This window comes from Neopelma chrysocephalum, unplaced genomic scaffold, assembly GCF_003984885.1.
Source record: "Neopelma chrysocephalum unplaced genomic scaffold, ASM398488v2 Primary Assembly neopelma1_25, whole genome shotgun sequence".
Classification (NCBI taxonomy): domain Eukaryota; kingdom Metazoa; phylum Chordata; class Aves; order Passeriformes; family Pipridae; genus Neopelma; species Neopelma chrysocephalum.
Window position 1 is genome coordinate 34489196 of NW_020897694.1, and position 19211 is coordinate 34508406.

General features: G+C 42.3%; 1 long non-coding RNA gene across 4 annotated transcripts in view; it reads right to left on the minus strand.

The window, feature by feature from the left end:
• The window catches only part of LOC113963584, a 46525-nt gene that overhangs the window by 20894 nt on the left and 6420 nt on the right, over nt 1-19211 (minus strand). The window contains exon 4 of one of the 4 annotated variants that reach the window (XR_003532867.1): nt 17663-17970. The exons of the other annotated variants lie outside the window; for them this stretch is intronic. This is a non-coding gene — a long non-coding RNA (uncharacterized LOC113963584). Of the gene's footprint in view, nt 1-17662; nt 17971-19211 lie in introns of those variants that run through there. 4 annotated transcript variants of the gene reach the window in all.

Below are 19211 nucleotides of genomic sequence, written 5' to 3' on the forward strand. Positions count from 1 at the left end.
ATATATCCAGAACATACTGAGCCTGGGTAGTAGCTGCAGGTGAGCCAAAAACAAACAAATGAACAAAACCGTTCCGGCCCCCGGCACTCCACATGTATGACCCTCAGAACAAGCCAGGCATTTTTGCATGCATTGCAAGTTGGGATATAACAGCATAAAATGCCCAAAAATGACCTCCCACTCTTTTCTGTTATTGGTGTTAAATGCTGGAGCGACTCCATTCTGAAGCCCTTCTCTAACACAGCTCCTCCCAGGGCACGGAGACGCTGGGAGAGGAAGACACTGGAATACATCCTCCTACCATCGCTCAGTCTGCACACATGGCCATGGGAGGTGTGGTTACAGTTAGCGTACTATCAACATCTATCAAGGAAGACAGCAATTTTTACTCTTTAAAGAGATGCAAGGCAGCTTTTTTGAACCATGTGCAACTGGATTTACAGTTTCTTACAGATACAGTCTGCTGGAATATATCCAATTCATTTCATAAATATCTTTAGCATATGGACTATTTAAGATGTTTAGAAACTAATTTGAAATATAAAGCTTTTCTATCTTAAAGTTTGTTTTCAGGTCTGGTGCTGCCTGTACTAAGAAAGATGTTTCTCACTAGCAGGACCATCAGTAAACCTCTTCTGGAAAAGGAATTACCTAGAACAACTTAGCTTTTTGGTTCAATAGTCCCATAAGCATTAGAGTAGGATTAGGTTTTCTGCCACAAACGTTCTTATCTGAGACATTTGTGTATCATGATACATATATTACATTCTAGAGCCTACAGTGAAAAGCAAAGTTTGCCCTACTCTGTGGAAGAAGGTGGATTCCAGGCAAATTTCATGTTATTGCAGTTGTGGAAGGGTAATTTTCCCCACTTTTCTACTGCCATGCATTAAATTAAACATCTTTTGTGTTTCAAAATCAAGTTCTTCACTTGGAGTGGTGAAGAACTGTATGAGTCTGGATTTCCCTGGATAGAAAAAACTAACAAATCCCACATTTTCAGTAAATCAGCCCACATTTTTACTGCACCATCCTTTAACAGCATCAAGGAAGGATATAAGGCAGTAGAGCTCTGTCTTCAGTTCTATTTTCTTCATTTAGTTTAAATGGTGTCACAAACATTTCTCTTTTTTTTTAAATAAACACAGGTAGGCTTTTTTATTAGCACCAAGTTTCTAGTTGAGGGAAAGGATGAGGGAAAGTTAAATTGAGTTTGCTTCATTAGAACATTAGTTGCATAATTGCTGAGATTACACAGCTGTTACTGTCTGCAGGTGTTAAGTGCTGGGCGAGACTTTTGTGTCACTACTAGGAAAATTTTAAAATGCAAATTTTTAGTAGCAACACTGTGCATTTTTAAGTATTTTAGGTAAGCTTCCATTTCTGATTATTTTGGTCCACTTATGGTTTCACATGTTTGTAAAACTGAGTATGACACACCAAAATACTTCTTGTACTGCAATGCCACACTCACAGCAGGAGAGCAAGAACATTAACTGCCTCAGTGTGCCCTGAACAATGTATGACCTTTCTCTGTCTCTCCACATCCTTTGTAAAAGACACTTTTAAACTATCACCTCGAGAGGCTGTGACCTCGTTTGGCTTCTTAACATCCACAAAGCAAGTTGAGGTCCATCCAAGTCCAGTGGGAGGCTCAGCGGGCCCATCTATTGATGCGAACATTATAGGTTTACTATCAGCCTGAAGGAAACAAGGCTAACACAATCAGATGGTTTTCCTGTATGTCCATTTTTTCTTAGCAAAGAATGTTCTTCTGAACATATTGACCAATTTCCTCTGGACTGAGGCAGCAGTAGTCTCTTCTGTGCTTCACAGATACTTTATCAAGACAGATGGTTAAGTAGAGGAGAGAACTCTCTTAATGATCCCACAGAGGAATGGCAGGAACAGTACAGCTGGTTTTCGTTTCACTTGGTTTCATCTGTGCCTTGATTTTCTCAGTCTCCTTCACATATAGAGCTTTTAAAAAACTGTGTATATTCTCACAGAAAGTTGCTTTGTAAACCCTGTAATTCACTTTTCCAAGCCTCTCAAAGCCCATTTGTCATACCATTAGTTAATTTTATCTCTGCTTACAGCCACCTATGAGAAGATGTTATCTTGTCTGCGTGTAAAGCCATCCTCTGTGCTTCCCCCGCTACCTGGTGTTTGTAAGCCTCCCCTGTAACTCCAAGTTGGATGCTGATGACCACTGCCATCTGAAACACATGACTGATCCTGCCTTCTGCTTTGCTGAACACCAGCTGAAGTCCTTGCCTTTTCCAGGATGGTCCTCCCAAAGGCTGGCCACAAAACAAACTATTTTCTCAATCAAAATGTAAATAAATGAAAAGGTTTTATGGATATTTCCATGGAAATGTTCAGACAAAATATGAGCTTTCCTCTGAAATTTTGGCTGTGAGTATTGCTGTGTTTCACAACAGCACTGATTCAGAAGCCTCCTTTTTCTGCTGCTGCCATGGTATGAGCAGCTAGCTAAGATGATCCACCCCACAAGACAATCCAGCATCCCACATAAAGAAATCCTTGTACCCTGTCTCTGTGCTTATTTTCTATAACCTGGCCTTTGACAACAAAAATCTGCATTTTACTGTGAGGAGGTGGTATTTTTCATTAAACGGTATAATTTAGCAAAGCACAAGCTTTCCATCAAAAACAATTTACATACTTTTTTTTTACATCAGTTTGCTAGTCCAAAACCTTTCCCTTGGGTCATCCCCAGGATGTACAGGAGCCCAGGGCATGCGCTGACAGACTTCTTCCACCTAAACCCATCAATGGAGCCTGCAGCACTTCAGGAGGGTTCAGCCGACCACAACTTGCTTTAATTGAGTAAGTGTCCACAAAGGGCTTTTTGAAGATGCAACAGTGGCCTCATTTCACTGTATTTTGATTACAATGTGGGTGAGATTCCTCCATTCAGGCACCTCAATGTGAGTTAGGGTGGGGTTAGTGCCATTGCCAGCCAGGACCACTTCAGATGCCTTCAGCTGTCACTCCAGAAGGACCTGGGTCTCAATGGGTCCCAATATCTGTATTGAGAGGCCTGAATTTAGCCCTTGAACTCCACTGAGCAGAAGAGGACTTGGACACCCAGTTCACAGTTGGGTGTACACATGTACACATCTAACTACAAATCACTGAACCTTAGAGCTGAGGTCCATACTATGTCTTTAGTGTGATGCTATTTAGATCCAGTCTGATAACACAGCTAACGCCAGTGGGTTATGCTGTGCCTTATACCAAATCCTCTTTGGAGAGCCAAACTCTTCCTGGTGCTGCCAGAGGAGCACACACCGTTCCAACAGGATGTACAGGTGCTGATCTTCCCCTCTCCACTGACTCCAGGTCTTCACTGCATTTAATTTACACTGATAAATTCCTCTCCCAAACAAGGTGCTCTCCAGGGGCTGATCTATTCACTACAGTGTATTTTAGTCACAGCAAAACCCACGGAATAGAATATGTCTTCCCTAACTCTGCCAGACAAGCATTTTGCATTTGATGAGGGGCAATTTATAATGGTTCTTGGCTGAGCTGAGAGCCAGCAAGTGTGGCAATCTGATTTCAGGCAGGGTAAGACTCAGGCGATGAGGGAGTGCCTTATCACTTCACAGCCTCAGTAAAATACTCCACCACTTTCTGAGAAAATGAGCTTTGAAGTGGTTCACCCACTATCCAGCGAGACACAGGCAGGAGGACAGTTACCCTGGACCCCGAGAGCACCTGAAAATCACCCTGCTCCTCCTTCCTTCACCTTGGAGAGAACCAGCTCTGTCCTCTTTCCCCTTCATCAGTATCTCACAGGCATCTCCTCCCTGCCCCCAAAATGATCTGCCCTCAATGTTTTCTGTAACAAACTCTTCCTGCTCCTGCCAAAGTTGATGGAAATCCCTTATGAGTTAGATGGAAGGTCACAGCCCATGGCAGGAATCCAGCCCTGTGGTTTACAGGGTTTGGGTACTCAATGACTCTTTTGCTTAACCAATTGTTTTTCTATTGAGGCTTCATGAACAATGAAAAAAATAGCAATGGTTGAGCCCATCCATGGTATGTTTTGCACATCTCATCTACCACACAGTCACCCTCATTGCTGTTTCATAATGTCAAAAATAGAGTTTACTGTCAGACACACCAAATAGATGAAGCACGATTTGAAGTGGAGAATGGAGCAGCTCCATAAGGAGAGCTCTGAGGCTAAGAGGAAATCACCAGTGCAGTTCCTCAAGGAAATCACATTTGAGGCAATCTCATGGAGTGTCTCAGCAATGGCTTTCAGTCTGAATACAGATACTTGCTTTCAGACATCATCAACAGCTCAAACTTTTTCATCAAGAGCTCTTTAGAGGAATAAAAAATGCCTGGTACAGGGTACAGGTGAGCACAACATTCCACTTCTGCTCATCCCCCTTACAAGGAGGAACATGAAATACCCACATGAGCCTGCTAAGAGGGCCTGTGCTGGGGAGCCAGTCCAACAAGCAGAGACTGAGAGAGGCCAGGTTGTCTATCCTGTGGAGGAAAGGCAGAGGGGGATTCTATTGCTTTTCTAGAAATGTCTACCAAAGGGCAGAGGAGTTTCTCACCTGAAAAGACAATGCTGACACAAGTTTAAATGACTATGAATAATTCAGTCTGGAAACTGAGAAGAGAGGAGGGATTCAGCGTCAAATTTCACATAGGGCAGCGGAGGAAAGAGTCTAAACTTCTTCCCAGCTGGAGCCTGCTGTGGTTATGAAAGTACAAGTGTGCCAGTGGGGTGAGGAGACAAGGGAGTTTAGGCTGGAAGGAAAAGCCAGGATTTTGGAATGGAAAAAAATTGAACACTTTTTCAGGTAAAGAAGCCCTTCTTCGAGGCATTTTGTGGCATGAAGAGTGCTCTGTACACAGGGGGGCTGAAATAAGCAGTGTAGCACACAGCTTTGCCCTTTGCCAGTCCGTGATGTGTGCCCCTACATGTTAGAGGCTAATGATATCCCAGCAGTAAAATGATTGCTTTTCTCTTGATGCACGCCTTCTCGCCTGTTTTAAAATGCAAAATCACCAAGGATGAAATTTGCAACTACACGATTGTGGACATTTCTGATGTCCCATGTTGAACACACCCTTTATCCCATTTACAGCCCCATCATTAGGCCTGCAAGATCCTGGCTACCCATCATCTCCTGTGTGCAGTGCAGCATTTCTGCTCATCTGTCACTCGGGTGTCTGAGCCTCTTTATTGTTGTATCTGCATATCTCTGCAGTGATACTTTGCTTGTGTGCCAGGCACAGCTCTGTCATATCGCATGGAAAACAAAGCTCTCCTATTAGCCTTTCTCGTGATGAGTACTGAACAGTATCCCTGAAAACCTTTAAAAGAGAATAAGGATTTAAGTTGCTTCTAGTAGAAATTGCCTAGTTTCAAATTCCTCATGGCTAATATATGTACTGAGGGAAAGAGAGTTCAGCTCCTCCAATATTGAATATGAATTTTGTATCTATATAATATCATAAGGACCTATATATTGAATAAATAAAGCGTGGGCAGGGCTAGTCATGATTTAATACCACAAAATTATGTCATGATTAAATCACTAAATTATTAGTCATGATTAAATCCTACTAAACCTTGCAGTGCAGGAACATTAGTGAGACCAGTTAAAGGTTTCCTCATCCACCCTCCGAGGTGCCCATCCACCTCCCGTCGCCCACCCTAAAGCTGTGTGCTAGGTATGGCAGTGCAGGGCCGGGGGCTGCTGCAGGCACAGCTCCCCCAGTAATGCTCTTCTGCAGGTTTACAGCAACTTTCCATCCCATGCCACCTTTATAAAAATAAACTGCTCTCCCTCTTAGCCCCAAGTGGAAATGTTCTTCTAAGGCAGTGTATTTCATTTTTAAGTAATAGCCTGCAGTGGCTTTTTCCAAAGGTCCTTTACTGCCTGGGATTGGTTTTATTTAATGGGTGAACAGTGACATCTGCTGGGAAAAATCCCCGGGAGGCGGACTGGGTTCTCGAGGTGCCCAGCATCCATGCACTCCTCCATACCCTGCACCCCCTGCATCCCTCCCTCCACTCCCCCTCCCCTGCCAGAGGGGGCGGACAGGGCTCTTCCACTGCCCATAGGGCTGGTTAGATGCACACCAATCATTCCAGTTTGGAACAATTAAGCCTATACCTGTCTGACTATATAAGGAGCAATTGAAAAAATTCAATAGGTTTGTATCTATTTTCTTATTGCTTTTTCAAGTGATAAAGGTTGCATGTGTGCGTGGGGTATGGGGTCGTGGCAGGCAGTGGCTGAGTGATCAGAGCTTTTATCCACATGTCTCTCTGAGCATTGCAGTCCTTTATCTCTCTCCCATCCTGCACTATGATTTCCCGCTGCCTTCCCTTTTATTAAATTATATCTACAAGGGTACTTATCTAAAAGTGAAATTCCCTGGCAGAATTGCAAGCAGTAACTGACAGCAAGGACCATGTTACTACAGGTACCGGAGTGTCTCTTCAGCTGGAGTGAAGCACATCTCTGATGTCCCATATAAATGACACAATATTACACTCTCTGTAAAATTCCCTCCCCTTCAAAAAAAAATATGAAAAATCTTTACATTAGGAAAAATACAATCTGTCACTCCAAGTGAAGCACTGGACCTGTCATGTAGCTAGCTGTGCACTTTCTTGGCTTGTTTGAGGCATTAGCAGTACACCTCTGGATCATGAAGGATCCAGACAATTTATAGGACCCTCATTATGGTCAGGAGCCCTCTGACTGTATCGTGGTGGTTGGGTGATTTTGCAAGAGCTCTGTCTTCCAATTTCCCTGGGAGAGGTGTCTGGCTAAAAGCCCAGCAGCAGGCACCAGTGATATATCTTGTACATATCATTTAACTCTTCTGCGCGGTTTTACCATGTTATTGAACACAAGAGCTATTGCAACTTAAGAGTGTCAGCTCATGTTGATCATTATGTAACTGTAAAAAAGAAAATTACTTACATCTTGACCCTAAAGCACATCCTGTTGCAGGGAAACTGAGCTGCTCACCAAATAGGGCTGCTTCTTCTGGCCTAGAAATACGGTGGTGCAAGAAGTGCTTGCCTTTAGCTGAAGGAAGAGGAAAATACAGTGCACCTGAACTTGCTTCACTACACCTGAACTTGCTAGGCAAGACGTGGTACCAAACAAGCCCAAATTTGCCTTCAGCTCAAGCTGTCTTGCTTCCACCACAGAGCCCTCATCATCCAGTCCTTCCTCCATGAAGGTCCCTACACTTCCTGTTCTCCCACCCCAAGGCTCAGATACCCCCATCTCAACCTATCAGGGATTTCTGCTCTGAAGCTCCCATGACTCAGCCTCTCCTCCCTGAGAACCCTGCTAATATCACCACATTAAAATATTTCCAGGAATCATATTTCTTTTCCTCTTCTGCATGTCCCTGCTGCCCAAGGAAACATGATCTAAAATAAATGTGCTGTTCAAAGAAAAAAGAAGGTCTCGCCAAGTGCATAACTCAGCCAGTAATTTATGTACTTCCCTCTGCAAATTGGAATAATGCTTTACAAAACTCAGGGCATGAGGCTGGAGAAATTCACTGGTCCATAAATCACCAGAACAGAAGAGGAAGTAATGGCAAACTGTACGCATGTGCCACACAGGCAATTGCCACTCTGCAGCTCCCTCCCATGCCTGAACACACTTGCTCTCAGAACCCCCAGCTGACGATGGATGGCATCCCCTGGCCCTTGGTCGTTGAAGCAAGTGGCAGATGCTACCTGGTGCCAAGGAGGAAGAAAAAGGCAATCCCCCATGGACTGCCCGACAGAGGACTCAGGCAGCATGCCGCTGCCAGTCCAGGAGAAATAATGGCTTTCCCAGAACAAATATGATTTGTCCAAGTATGTATGTAGGTAATGCACCCAGAATGAGGTTCCATCCTTGTGCTGCTGTCCACTTCCTACCCATGCTGGTTGCCTCTGGTCTTATGGAGGATACAGACAAAGCACGAATTTTGAATACGAGTTTTCTGTGGAAGGTAGCTCTGAATGACTCTTCCCACTGTATCCCCAAAAGCCTTCTGACTTGAAGATATCATTACGTAAGATAACCTGCTTTCTTGCTTTGTTTAGCAAAGCCTAACCTACAGAAAGGTACAGAGATGTCTCAAGGTGAGAAACATCCCCAGAGAAGCTACTGAGAAAGGTCTGCAATGAGGCAAACACCACAAGATGGGGTGAAATGTTCAGAGCCAGGAAGAAGCAGAATGGGAAGCAATTGGAGTCTTTGGGAGACTCTCCCCTTTTGGAGATGCAGAGAGATGAAGGGGAGAGGAAGACGTTGGAGACGCTGGGGAAGAGAGACAGTGAAAAAAAGAAATACTGAAATAGGCACCACCATAAAAACTCCTTTTACTATTTTCCTAGCTTGGAAGAGGGCTTTTCACCTGAAATTACATGTGAAACTATCATTTTTAAGCTAGTAAAAAAGTAAAAAATACATCTCACTTTCTGTTTGTGATCTGGAGAAGGAAATAAAAGATTTTCAAAGCAATCAAAGTAAAACCTTTCAAGAGATTCTTTAGGAAAAAAAACACCTTCATTTTCATATTACTGATCTGTGACTCTTCCTACATAGCTGAGCATATTCATATGAATCACCAATTTACTCAGAAGAGTCAACATCCAGCTCACAGCACTGAGAAGGAAAGCTGGGACAACTAGAGCCACAGCCTTGCTTGTTTTAGACCACAGAGCTGGAGATGACATAGCAGGTGTCAGGAATCTCTTTTGCACTGATACAGGGGGAGACCTGAGAGGGACCCACAAGGAAAAGACAACTGAATGAAGTGCTTAAGAAAGCACCAGAAAAATACTTGGTTTTGCACAGGCAGGACTAACTTCTCTTGTTGTGAAGCAATCACCTTGCATCTGCTAGGCAAAAGCTGGAGTTGAAAGCAAGTAGAATGATTGCTAAACAACTCTGCACCAAGAAGGAGGCTGAGTAACTGAGCCCTCAAGAGCTGTACATATATGCATATGTTTGGGTGTGTGTTCAAATTTAGCATACTGGCAATAACACTTCTGCAAAGCAGTCAAAATCTTGAAGTTAGCACCAAAAGAATGAGGTTCAAAAAACAGGCTGGGGAATCTTTCTGCTGTCTGTGGCATTACAGTATATACCTTCTTCTCATTTCCAAGATTTTCCCATCAGCTAGACAGAGTTGACTCTCTTTCTTGAACTGAAACAAGAGAGATTCTGGTGTTTCCTTTGATTGTAGCAGCTTTATAAATACTGAGCACTGTAAACAGGTGACCAGAGAGTAAGAAATGGCAGGCTTTGCTCCTTTTGACTGTACAGGTAACTTCACCAAAGGACAAAAGAGAAACAAAAGCAACAAATAGCCTCCTCTGTCCAGGGACAAGAAAACCTAAAGCAATATCATGAGGAAAGTGAAGTCAAAAGGCAAAATGCTGCACTTCTGAAATATGGTGTGAAACAGGGACTAAATGTCTCTCCACTCTTTCATCTTAATTAGCAGCTTCTGAAGAGGACACCATGGTCAGCCTCTCCAGGCTATGTTGTGAAAGGAGAAACCTCTAAGGATTTGTGTGAGGCAGCTGTGCTATCTGTAGTATCCCAATTACATCTAACTTTCAATACAGTTTGGTCATGTTCTATTTTATGTTCTGCTTCAGAACATTTGAAGTCCAGAAGCTAGGAACAGAAGTATATATGCTGGGATTGTAACAGGCTTGCTCTCTACTCAAAATTTCAGAGCTACCCTACTGCTGACAAGCACTCAGGAGACTGCCTTGTAACGGTCTAATAAAGCTATCACGATCCCAGATACAGAGGCAAAAAACTGGAATGATTTATTGAACACGAGTGCTATTTAAGAGTCTTGGGGGCTTCCATGCTAATGAGGAGGCAGGGTTTTTCCAAACGGGATTCCACAATTTATTAGCATTTCCAGTAACAGGAGTGACATAAGGGGGAAAATGGATTTACATTTCTCAGATACAGTATTTACATTTGGGGGAAAAGGATTTGATATTTCCAGTAAGCAAGATTATACTGGGGAAGGGTGGCCAGCTTTTCCCAAAATAAGGATTTACAGAGGGAGGGAGAAAACAAGGGGATAACTGATAGCATCATGCAAAGTCTCTCTACATCCTGCTGGGGGAGATCAGGACAATCCACATGAAATGAATGCCAATGGATCTTGTCTGGTCTTTCAGGTTATGGTTTTTTCCCCAGCCTCTGTGTCCCAAGGTTTCCGGCTTAAGCACACCAAGCCCCTTCCTGATGACAGCTGAGGTTCGACTCTTACACTGCCTGGTTGAAGTGAAAGCTCAAAGCTTGTTTTAAATTCGTGAGCACTATCTGTACTCACTCCAAGCCTCCTTATCCATAGTTCACCACACTAAGAATACCTTGTCCCTCTAGAATTGTCCCTAATAGTAGCTTAACACGAGTCCTGCTCATGACACCTTCACTGCTCCCAAGGGATTGCATTCTCCCAGATCGTCAAGATAAATAGTGCAAAACAAGCCTTTAAAGTACTGAAAGAAAAGCTTCCCAGCACACCCAGCTAGCACAGAGAGAGCACAGACACAGTGCTTCTGCAATCTCCACAGTTACAAGCACCTCAGCATTGCCTCTCAGTGTATTACACTTGACACTGCAGTCTTTTGAAATACAGGGATTTTATCCTTCTCACAAGGAGAGGTTAAAAAATGAGCTGCAGTCTTACAGTGACTTACTCCTACTGCAACAACTGCTGTTAGAAATGTTAACCCTGTCTGAGCAGACTGGAAAAAGGGAAACAAGGTAAGTAACAGTGAGGCATGGAGTCAAACCTGGTTTTTTAACTAATAAGTTCATTTTCTCCCTCTCCTCTCTTTTGCAGTCTTGTTTTCCTAAGGAAATGGTCCGACTGTGCCAGCTTTCTCCTCTTCTTCAATGTGAAGTTATTCTGTTGTCAAACAAGTTGCCTTTTTTTGCCTTAAACTATGGGGCCAACATGCAGAGGATGTACTAAAGGACTGGCAAACACTCTCCATTTTCTTCTTGATCTAACTACAGAAAAAACAGCAGGCACAGGGAGCTGCCTTGGTATCACCTGATAACCTTCTGGAAAAAAAGGGAAGGGAAGGGTTTCATTAAGCATCATTCTACTTGAATTTGACAGGTATAGGAACATCTCTGATTTTTCTGCCACTTTCAAACACTCACTTTATGTCTTCAAACTGTCCCCAATTAACAGACAGGGTTGACTCTTTCTTAAAATGAAGTAACAGGTACTGAGGCATTCACTTTGATTCTAGCAACTTCTAAGAAGATCAAACTTGTTTTTATTAAAACAACCAAGAGTAGACAGGGTCCTGTTTTCTTTAGGAGGATGGCATAGTTTCTCCAAAGGACCAGAAAGAAGCATAAACGTCAAGAAGTCCTCTCTGATCATGTTTCTGTATCTTGTTTCTGCTGCATCCAAGCAGTTCAACTGGTGGGTTCAACTTCCAGCGCTCATAAGCAGATGGTACTTAGGTGGGGAAACATTCCTGTGGTAACAGCCTATATGCTTTTCAACAGTTTTCATAATATGTGATGCAAAGTGGCACGGAGCTGCACGGGGAAAAAGACTACCAAGCTAAAGGCAAGAGCATATGTATAAGTGTGAGTTGTGGCTATCTGTACATAATGAAAAAACACAGGGTGTTATCCTCTCTCTTCCTCCATTCCAACTCAGGTGTCCAAGTGCAGCTATATACGATGTGTCTGGATGTTCTCATGGCTTTCCAACTCTGGAGATATCTCCAGAATCATACCTAGGTATGATTAATACATAACCTTAACACAGCTAGGAAAGGAATAAGAAACAACTGGCAGATATTCTTTAAAAATAAGAATGTCTTACTTCTTTTCTCACTTAAGTAATTTCTTCTTTTCTCACTTAAGTAATGAAATATAAACTCACAATAATTAGAAATATACATGACAAGAGGTTTCCCCTTTTTAGTAGTCAGTGATTCCTTCTGCAATAAAACTGAAAAAATCAAAATGCTGGAAGATTATATTTCAAGTGCACTATCAATGTGACAGAAATGGAAAATTCAGTCTATTCATTATGTCATGCTTTTGGTGGTTGAGGCAGCTACTTCATTTTAAGTAAAGAACTTCCTGTATCTTTGACTATAGCTATTTCTGGGAAAAATCCTTTTTAAAACTGTTAATCATGCACTGACAGTAGAAAAATAAAGGTCAACTTTGAGTAACAAATAACCAAAATATGTCACCTGTCATTCCCTTTTTCAGCCTGGAGTTCCATAACAGGAGTTAGTCGTGTTTGTCTACTCCTGTTTGGATATATAAATCACCGCAAACTTCATGACTTCTTACTGGTTGTACAACTAGTGCAACTAGTATACCTCTTTTAATGACAGTACAGATGGTTTTACTGTGTGTTTCAAAAAATATTACTTTTATGAATCACAAAAGAGCATATTGTCTCTTAAAGAAAAACTGAAAAAAATCTTTTAAAATCTTTGAAAAATATATTGGCATTGTAATACTTAGAGCCTAGTCTTTCCTTGAAGAAGTGTTTTTAACACCAGATTCCATGTCAACTAACTACTGACACCAGGTTAGCTATCCCTGCCTGATCTAAACCCTAAAACTTCTGAGCTAACATATCCAACATGTTTTTAAAAACACAATTTTATCCTTATTTGGACAATCCTGAAGAAAAAGCGTATCACTAAAGCAACAAAGAACACTAGGACACTCAGCAATGTTATTCGTAATTGGTTCTGGAGTTATGCTCCCATGAGCTCCAGTTCTTCAAGTGTGGGAATGGAGCTAACCATGAAATAATTTTGCTGGGTTTAGCTCCAGTAAAAACATCAGGAGTGTGACTAATATATAAACGTACAAGTTCCTAACTCATTCCATGCTCAAATGATGTTTTAGCACAAGTATAAAACAGAAGATATATAAGGGATATATATACAATGGCAAGGAAAAAACAGCTGTTCTAGCCATGCTTTGTTATGCTAAATTATAATAATATCAAAGTCATAACAATATCCTGGGAAGCAGTGCATCATTTTCAGGCCTGAATTCCTCTTCCACTTTAAGGTCTAGTCATTCAGCATGGCACCAACTTGAAAGTGCTAAAGTGTACAACACCAGCACTGTCTTTGCCATCAGTTAAAGAAGATTCACCGTGGAAAGGTTTATCCCCTCTTTTGAATGGATCAGTTATTTATGCTTAAGAACTATTTTAGATTTAGTTTTGCAAGCTCCAAGAATACTTCTTATTCAGATGCATGTAGCATGTTCTGAAAATTCCTTGGTTTTAATTAAAAGGAGAAATTCCACCCGGACTGTGAGACAAGTCATCCTGGAAAAACATATCTCTGATCCCAGATGACTCTGTTTTATTCCCAAACTTTGTTTCCTCATCCCTTAAAGTAAAAGAAATAATGTCTTTAAATTACAAAATTATTTGGAAAAATTTATGTTCTTTTGGGGAAAAGGAATTTCCACATGTTTCTTGAACCCTGAATTAGAAGGAGCTACTGTGAGTTTTCACAAATACTGCTGGGGTGCAAGTGTGCCATTTGACATCCCACAAGAAGAGTAAATACTCAGATTTGCAACACGCATCAGTCAAGGGGAGGAAACCTAGAAATATTTGCTTGTTGCTGTCCTTGTTTACTGCCATTGACAGCTCCATGACTCCCAAGAAGCCACTGAAAGGCATGTCAGGACAACTGTCAGTATTTGAGGAAGTCTTTGGCGCACTTAGGACAAATTCTGGGGACTGATGGCACAGTGATGCCCTGCTCTGGGACAGCAGCCATAAGAAGTTGCAGGGCTGGGGCTTCCTAACTGCTAGTTTGAACTATTAGGGTATGTCTGCTCTCAAATAACACAGTTCCTCATCAAGCCCTGGCCTTTGGTGATCTTCTACACTGGATAAATGTTTGTTTGCTCTCCGCTTTGGGTGACAGCAGGCTCCTGGAACAGCTCCCACCAGGTAGTTCAAGAGTGATGACACCAGCTTTGTGTCTGTCTACCCACCACCACCCTCCAGCATGACCCCAGCCCATTCTTGATCTCCATGTGGTCCTGAAGGCTTTGATGCCCCACTTGGGGCATGAATCTTGCATCTACAATTTCCTGCCATTAAAGTGTGCTGTGGTACGTTAGAGCAGAGTCTTCAGATTGTTTGGAAGGTTGGAAGCTCAGAAAGTCACACATCATCATCATCATCACCACAATAACAATAAGAGTAACGGCAGCAGCAGCAACAATCACAGAGGCAAAAGGGCAGCACGTCATGCCCAGCTGTTCCACAGGACAGGCTCCAGCCTTCCCTAGAGGCAGCCAGCCCCGAGTCATCTGAACAGGACTGTTTTGTATGCCCTTTATACTGCTTTGGGAGCATCCTGCCCTAGAGCAGCCAGGGCACATTTAATCTCTTAGCAGTCACCTACTGGTTTGTCTGGACTAGTAAAATGGGCTGTGCTCTGGCATTGTGGACAAATGGCAGTTCTTGGCTCTCCCCTGCATGGAAGACACTTCTTCTCCCAAAATCAAGGTGGTCATATCCAAGACTGCCCAGCAGGAAAGGTCCTTGGTATCTGCTGCTCTCCTCACAGTGCCCAGTACCAGCAACCGGTAGTCAGTACCAGTCAAAACCATGCCAGCAACCAGGATAACCCAGCCAAGCAATGTGGGAAACCACAGGGCAGTGCTCAAATATATGCCCCAACCCTTACAAACCACAAATGGAGCTCAGATGCTCCGCTAATGGGCACATTCTGCAGCGTAGCAATCCAAAATTCGGATATCAGCAGAAAAGGAACTGCTAGTATTATGTAGCAGGCCGTGGACAACAGGGGCTGAGGGAAATTCCATCATCTAAGGGCCAGACAAGACCCACTGATATTCAACCATGTGGATTGTCCTATCTCCTGCAGCAGGATATGGAAAGACTTTGTGATGATGCTATCAGTCCATGCAAAAGACCCTTTGTTTTCTTCCCTCCCTTGTAATCCTTCTTTCAGGAAATGTTAACCATCCTCCCCACAGTGTAATTCTGGTTACTGGAAATATTAATCCTCTTCTCCCCACATGTAATCCCGGATATGGGAAATGTTAACCATTTTTCCCCCCTATGTAATCCTTGTTACTGGAAATGCTAATCAATTGGGTAGTCCCCTAGTTGGCATAACCCGGCCTCCTCATTAGCATGTTCTGTCCCTGAGATCCTTAAATAGCATTTCATGTGTTCAATAAAGATTCCAGTTTTCACTCCCAAAACCTGGGATCTTTTAGTTTTTGGACCTTTACACTGCAGTGCCCCCTTGTCTGGTTCCTGCCAGGGAACCTTGGACACATTTTTGAACTTTATAAGAATATAAAACTCGAAAGATATCAGAAGTGCAGGGCTGCCTCAGGACCACTGGCCAGAAGCCTGAGCTTGAGAGCTGGTGGGAAACCAGGCATATTTCCACTGGAGCTAGGCTTTCCAACAGCTTAACGGTCCAGGAATTGCAAGCACTTGGCATTGCTAAAATATACATCAAAAATAGCCAGACATGGCCTACACCTCTTCACACAGGTGTATGTTCCTATGGAGAGAGTGCTCCAGAGGGGAATGCAATGGGAAAGGAAATAATCTGATGGCTTTGTAGGCAGAAAAATAGATTAACCTTGAAGCTCCAGAGAGGTAAGGGAAACAATTAAGAAAGTTCTCCAGGCATCTTGAATCAACCACCATAAATTTTTATAACGAAATGCTGTGGCACTGCTCTTGATGTAAAATCTGGCAGCCTATTGCCATATCAACACAGTACAGGAAGCTCAGAGGGAACAGCTTGAGCCATCAGAAAAGGTTGAATGTGTCGCTTGTGAAAAGTACCAGGACTGACAGCTCTGGAAGCTAAAGGGCTTTACCTCTCTTTTCCAGTATGTGGCATTAGCAACAGTGGGACACCTGTTGAACAGCCCATCCCAACCTCATAAAAGAAGGGAACTCTGAACTGGGACCCATATGCTATGGTAAGTCTCGAGCCGAATAGCAGTGAGGTTAAGAAAAGTCAGAGGGAAAGATCAGAGAGGAAAGACAAATCCCTGAGAGTCTTTGAAGCTGCTCATCCCAACACATGGGAATAGCAGAGCTGAACCCAAATTTTTCAAAAACTGTTATGTTCATCCAAAGTCCCTCAAAGGGCAAACTACTCTTACACATATTACCCTAGAAAATGTTATTCATGTTGTTCCAAAGGAATGCCCAAGAAAACAAATCAGGAATTAGATCTCCATGCCTACACAGATATTACTCATTTTTTTACTCTGTTAGCAGTTTTTTCTGATGTCTTAGATATGAGCCAACAATAAGTGACTTTTTGTGATGTAGACTACAATCTTTGCTGTAATCACATACTTGGAATAAAAAGTAAAGAAGTGTTTTTAAAGAAAAACAGAATTTTTTTCATCTAAATAACTTGACAGCCATGAGGTAGAAAGGATGTTAGTCCATCTGCCCTACTACTATCAGCCCTACTATTCAGGTATTCCCTGTACCCCTCCTCCATGTCAAAACTGCCATAAGTTGGGACACCAGCAGCTGTTGCATCCTGTAAAAAATATTCTCCTAGCATTGGTCATTTCACCTCTACTAGTCAGTGCTGTGTAGCCGTAAAACCAGCTAACATTGGCAGTTTTTTCCCTTAGCCACAGTCCAAGAGCCTTTCAGGGGGGCTACTTCCAAGCTTTGCTACAGCTGAGAGATTCCTACCTGTGAATACTGAAAGATCATGAACCCTTAGATGTGTCCATGAAATATTCTGGGTTCAAATAACCATCTTTTATCAGTAGCATACTTCACTGGAAAATGTCTGGCTAGCTAAAGGGAAGCACATTGACTGATGTTATTAGTTGTCCAGTCACCCTAAGCTACCCTATTAGTGCTTCCATCTTTAAAGCCCAAATGTGCTATGCTTTTCTTTTCCCACTCTTCAATCTTATGTATGACATCAGCCAATGATACACAGATAAATTAGTTTTAAAATAATGTGGTGTATACTCATCCCATTATAATCACATTATAACTGGCACTGAATCATTGCTCCACAAACAGGTAAACACAGAAAGGAGCAAGGCCTCAAATAGTCCCAACATTTCATAACTTTTAAAATTCCCAAAGTCTGAGTCACCCCATGGCTTACTAGAGGAGCAACACTGGAATGTCCAAGAGTTGTCTGTTTGACCTGAGTATCTAACATCATCTTAACACAGGACTTCAGCTAGAGAGTGAGAAAAGCTGTTATTTAAATTATTTTAAAATTAAAGGTAATTTAATGACTAAAGATTTTGATTGGTGTCAAGAATTAACTCCAGAAGTAACCACCAAAGCCTACTTCTTGTGTTGAAAGCTGGCATGTTTTGAGCACCAGACCCACCCAGCTCCTGGTTATGATGAAGCAAAGCATTTGCAAATGTCCTGATAGCCTCAGGGGGCAACTGAGTTCTGGCACAAGTTTTGTGCTAGGGGGAAGTGGTTTTACAATTTAGAAAATAGAGCTGGTCCAACAAAAGGTGGTTATTTAATTATAGTACTTTAATAGAGACGCTTATGTGTAATAAACAAAGCGTGTGCATGCAATTACATTATTTAGAATATCGACTACCTGTGCAGTGCAAAAATATTGCTCTCAGTTGCTTTGTTAAAATACAGCTCAGCTCCATGCATGTGGTTTTTCTGCTCTCCAGGGTGTGGAACTACTCCCTGAAAACTGAAATAAATATTCACAGGAGATAGGACCAAATTGCCTCAAGTCTTTCACAGGGATATACTGGCATCTCTCCAATGCTAAGTGAAGTCTCTAAGGGCTTCCTGGTGAATTCAGTGAGCTCTATGTAGAGTTGCTTACCCACTCCTCTGTCAGTAACCACATCTCTAAACCAGAGACAGTAAGAAAATGTTGCTTATCTTAAAGAACATCTTTAAGCTATGACAAAACATATAATTATATTTATCCAATATTGATGTTTCTATTTACCAGGGCAGAGAGGACAAGGCACAAAGTTTCAGTGAGTTACCAGGGCTTACCTAAAGCTACAGTTTCTAACCAATAATGTGGGCTTCAGAGTTGAGGAACGAGCATATTTTGTCTGAACCTTAGCCCAGTTCCCAAGCTAGCAGTCCCACAAGTCCAGTGTGGGCTCCACAGGGGCTTGTTGGGCTCAGGGGCATGGTAAAAACTGGGAGTCACTGCTCCAGTGGAGTGTATGTACCTGTAGGTTCTTGTATCAGAAGACCTTAGGTATAAGGGGGTTATTTTGGTTTAAAAAACCATCATTTATTTACCACACTAAAAAAACCACAGATATTTTAAGAAGTTATTATGTAAAGTTAGATACATAATTTTTTTCTCATAACACAAAATCTTCTCTCTTTTGACACCAGAGCAAGGGACAATGTGTGTTATGGTATTTTGGATCTACGCATGGCCAAAAAGGACATGTATACTGACCAGTCACCTGCCACCTACAAGCAAGGATAATGGTCCACTTCTCTCATGTACTATTTGTGGATTTTCTTCCCTGCCCAATCACAAAACAACAGACTGATTGACAAACAGACTTTTCACTGGGAAATCAGATTAAAAAATATTTCACCAAGCTCTGTGTAGTCTAAAACTCCAAAGAGGGCTTGGGGCTGCCACACTACATTTTCAGAATATCTGACAGCCAGGGCCAATCATAGCCCAGAATTACAGAAAAGAACAACAATTTCAGAAATTAGCAAGCAAAGAGCTGCCCTGGACACCCAAAAGGAAATACCAACTAGACACAGGCTGCTGGATCCTTATCCCCAAAAGCATTTGAACCCTTCACTCTGATCAGTATTCCCAGCAAAGATACTTCTGCTGGACTTATGCTTATAACCAGGTCAGCTTTTTCCCGTGAAAAAACAGGGAGGAAAAAGGACTTTTTTCCAATCCTATTTAGCAAATACACAAGTGGCCTTTCTTCTAATCTGTTTAGTTTTGAGTGTCTCCCTTATTGACATAACACAAAGGAAGAAATCTTCATTAGAAGAAAGGTTCAAAACTGGCTGGCACAGACCCGAGGTTTGCACAAGCCAGAGGGCAGAGGCAGAGGCAGAGGCAGAGGCAGAGGCAGAGGCAGAGGCAG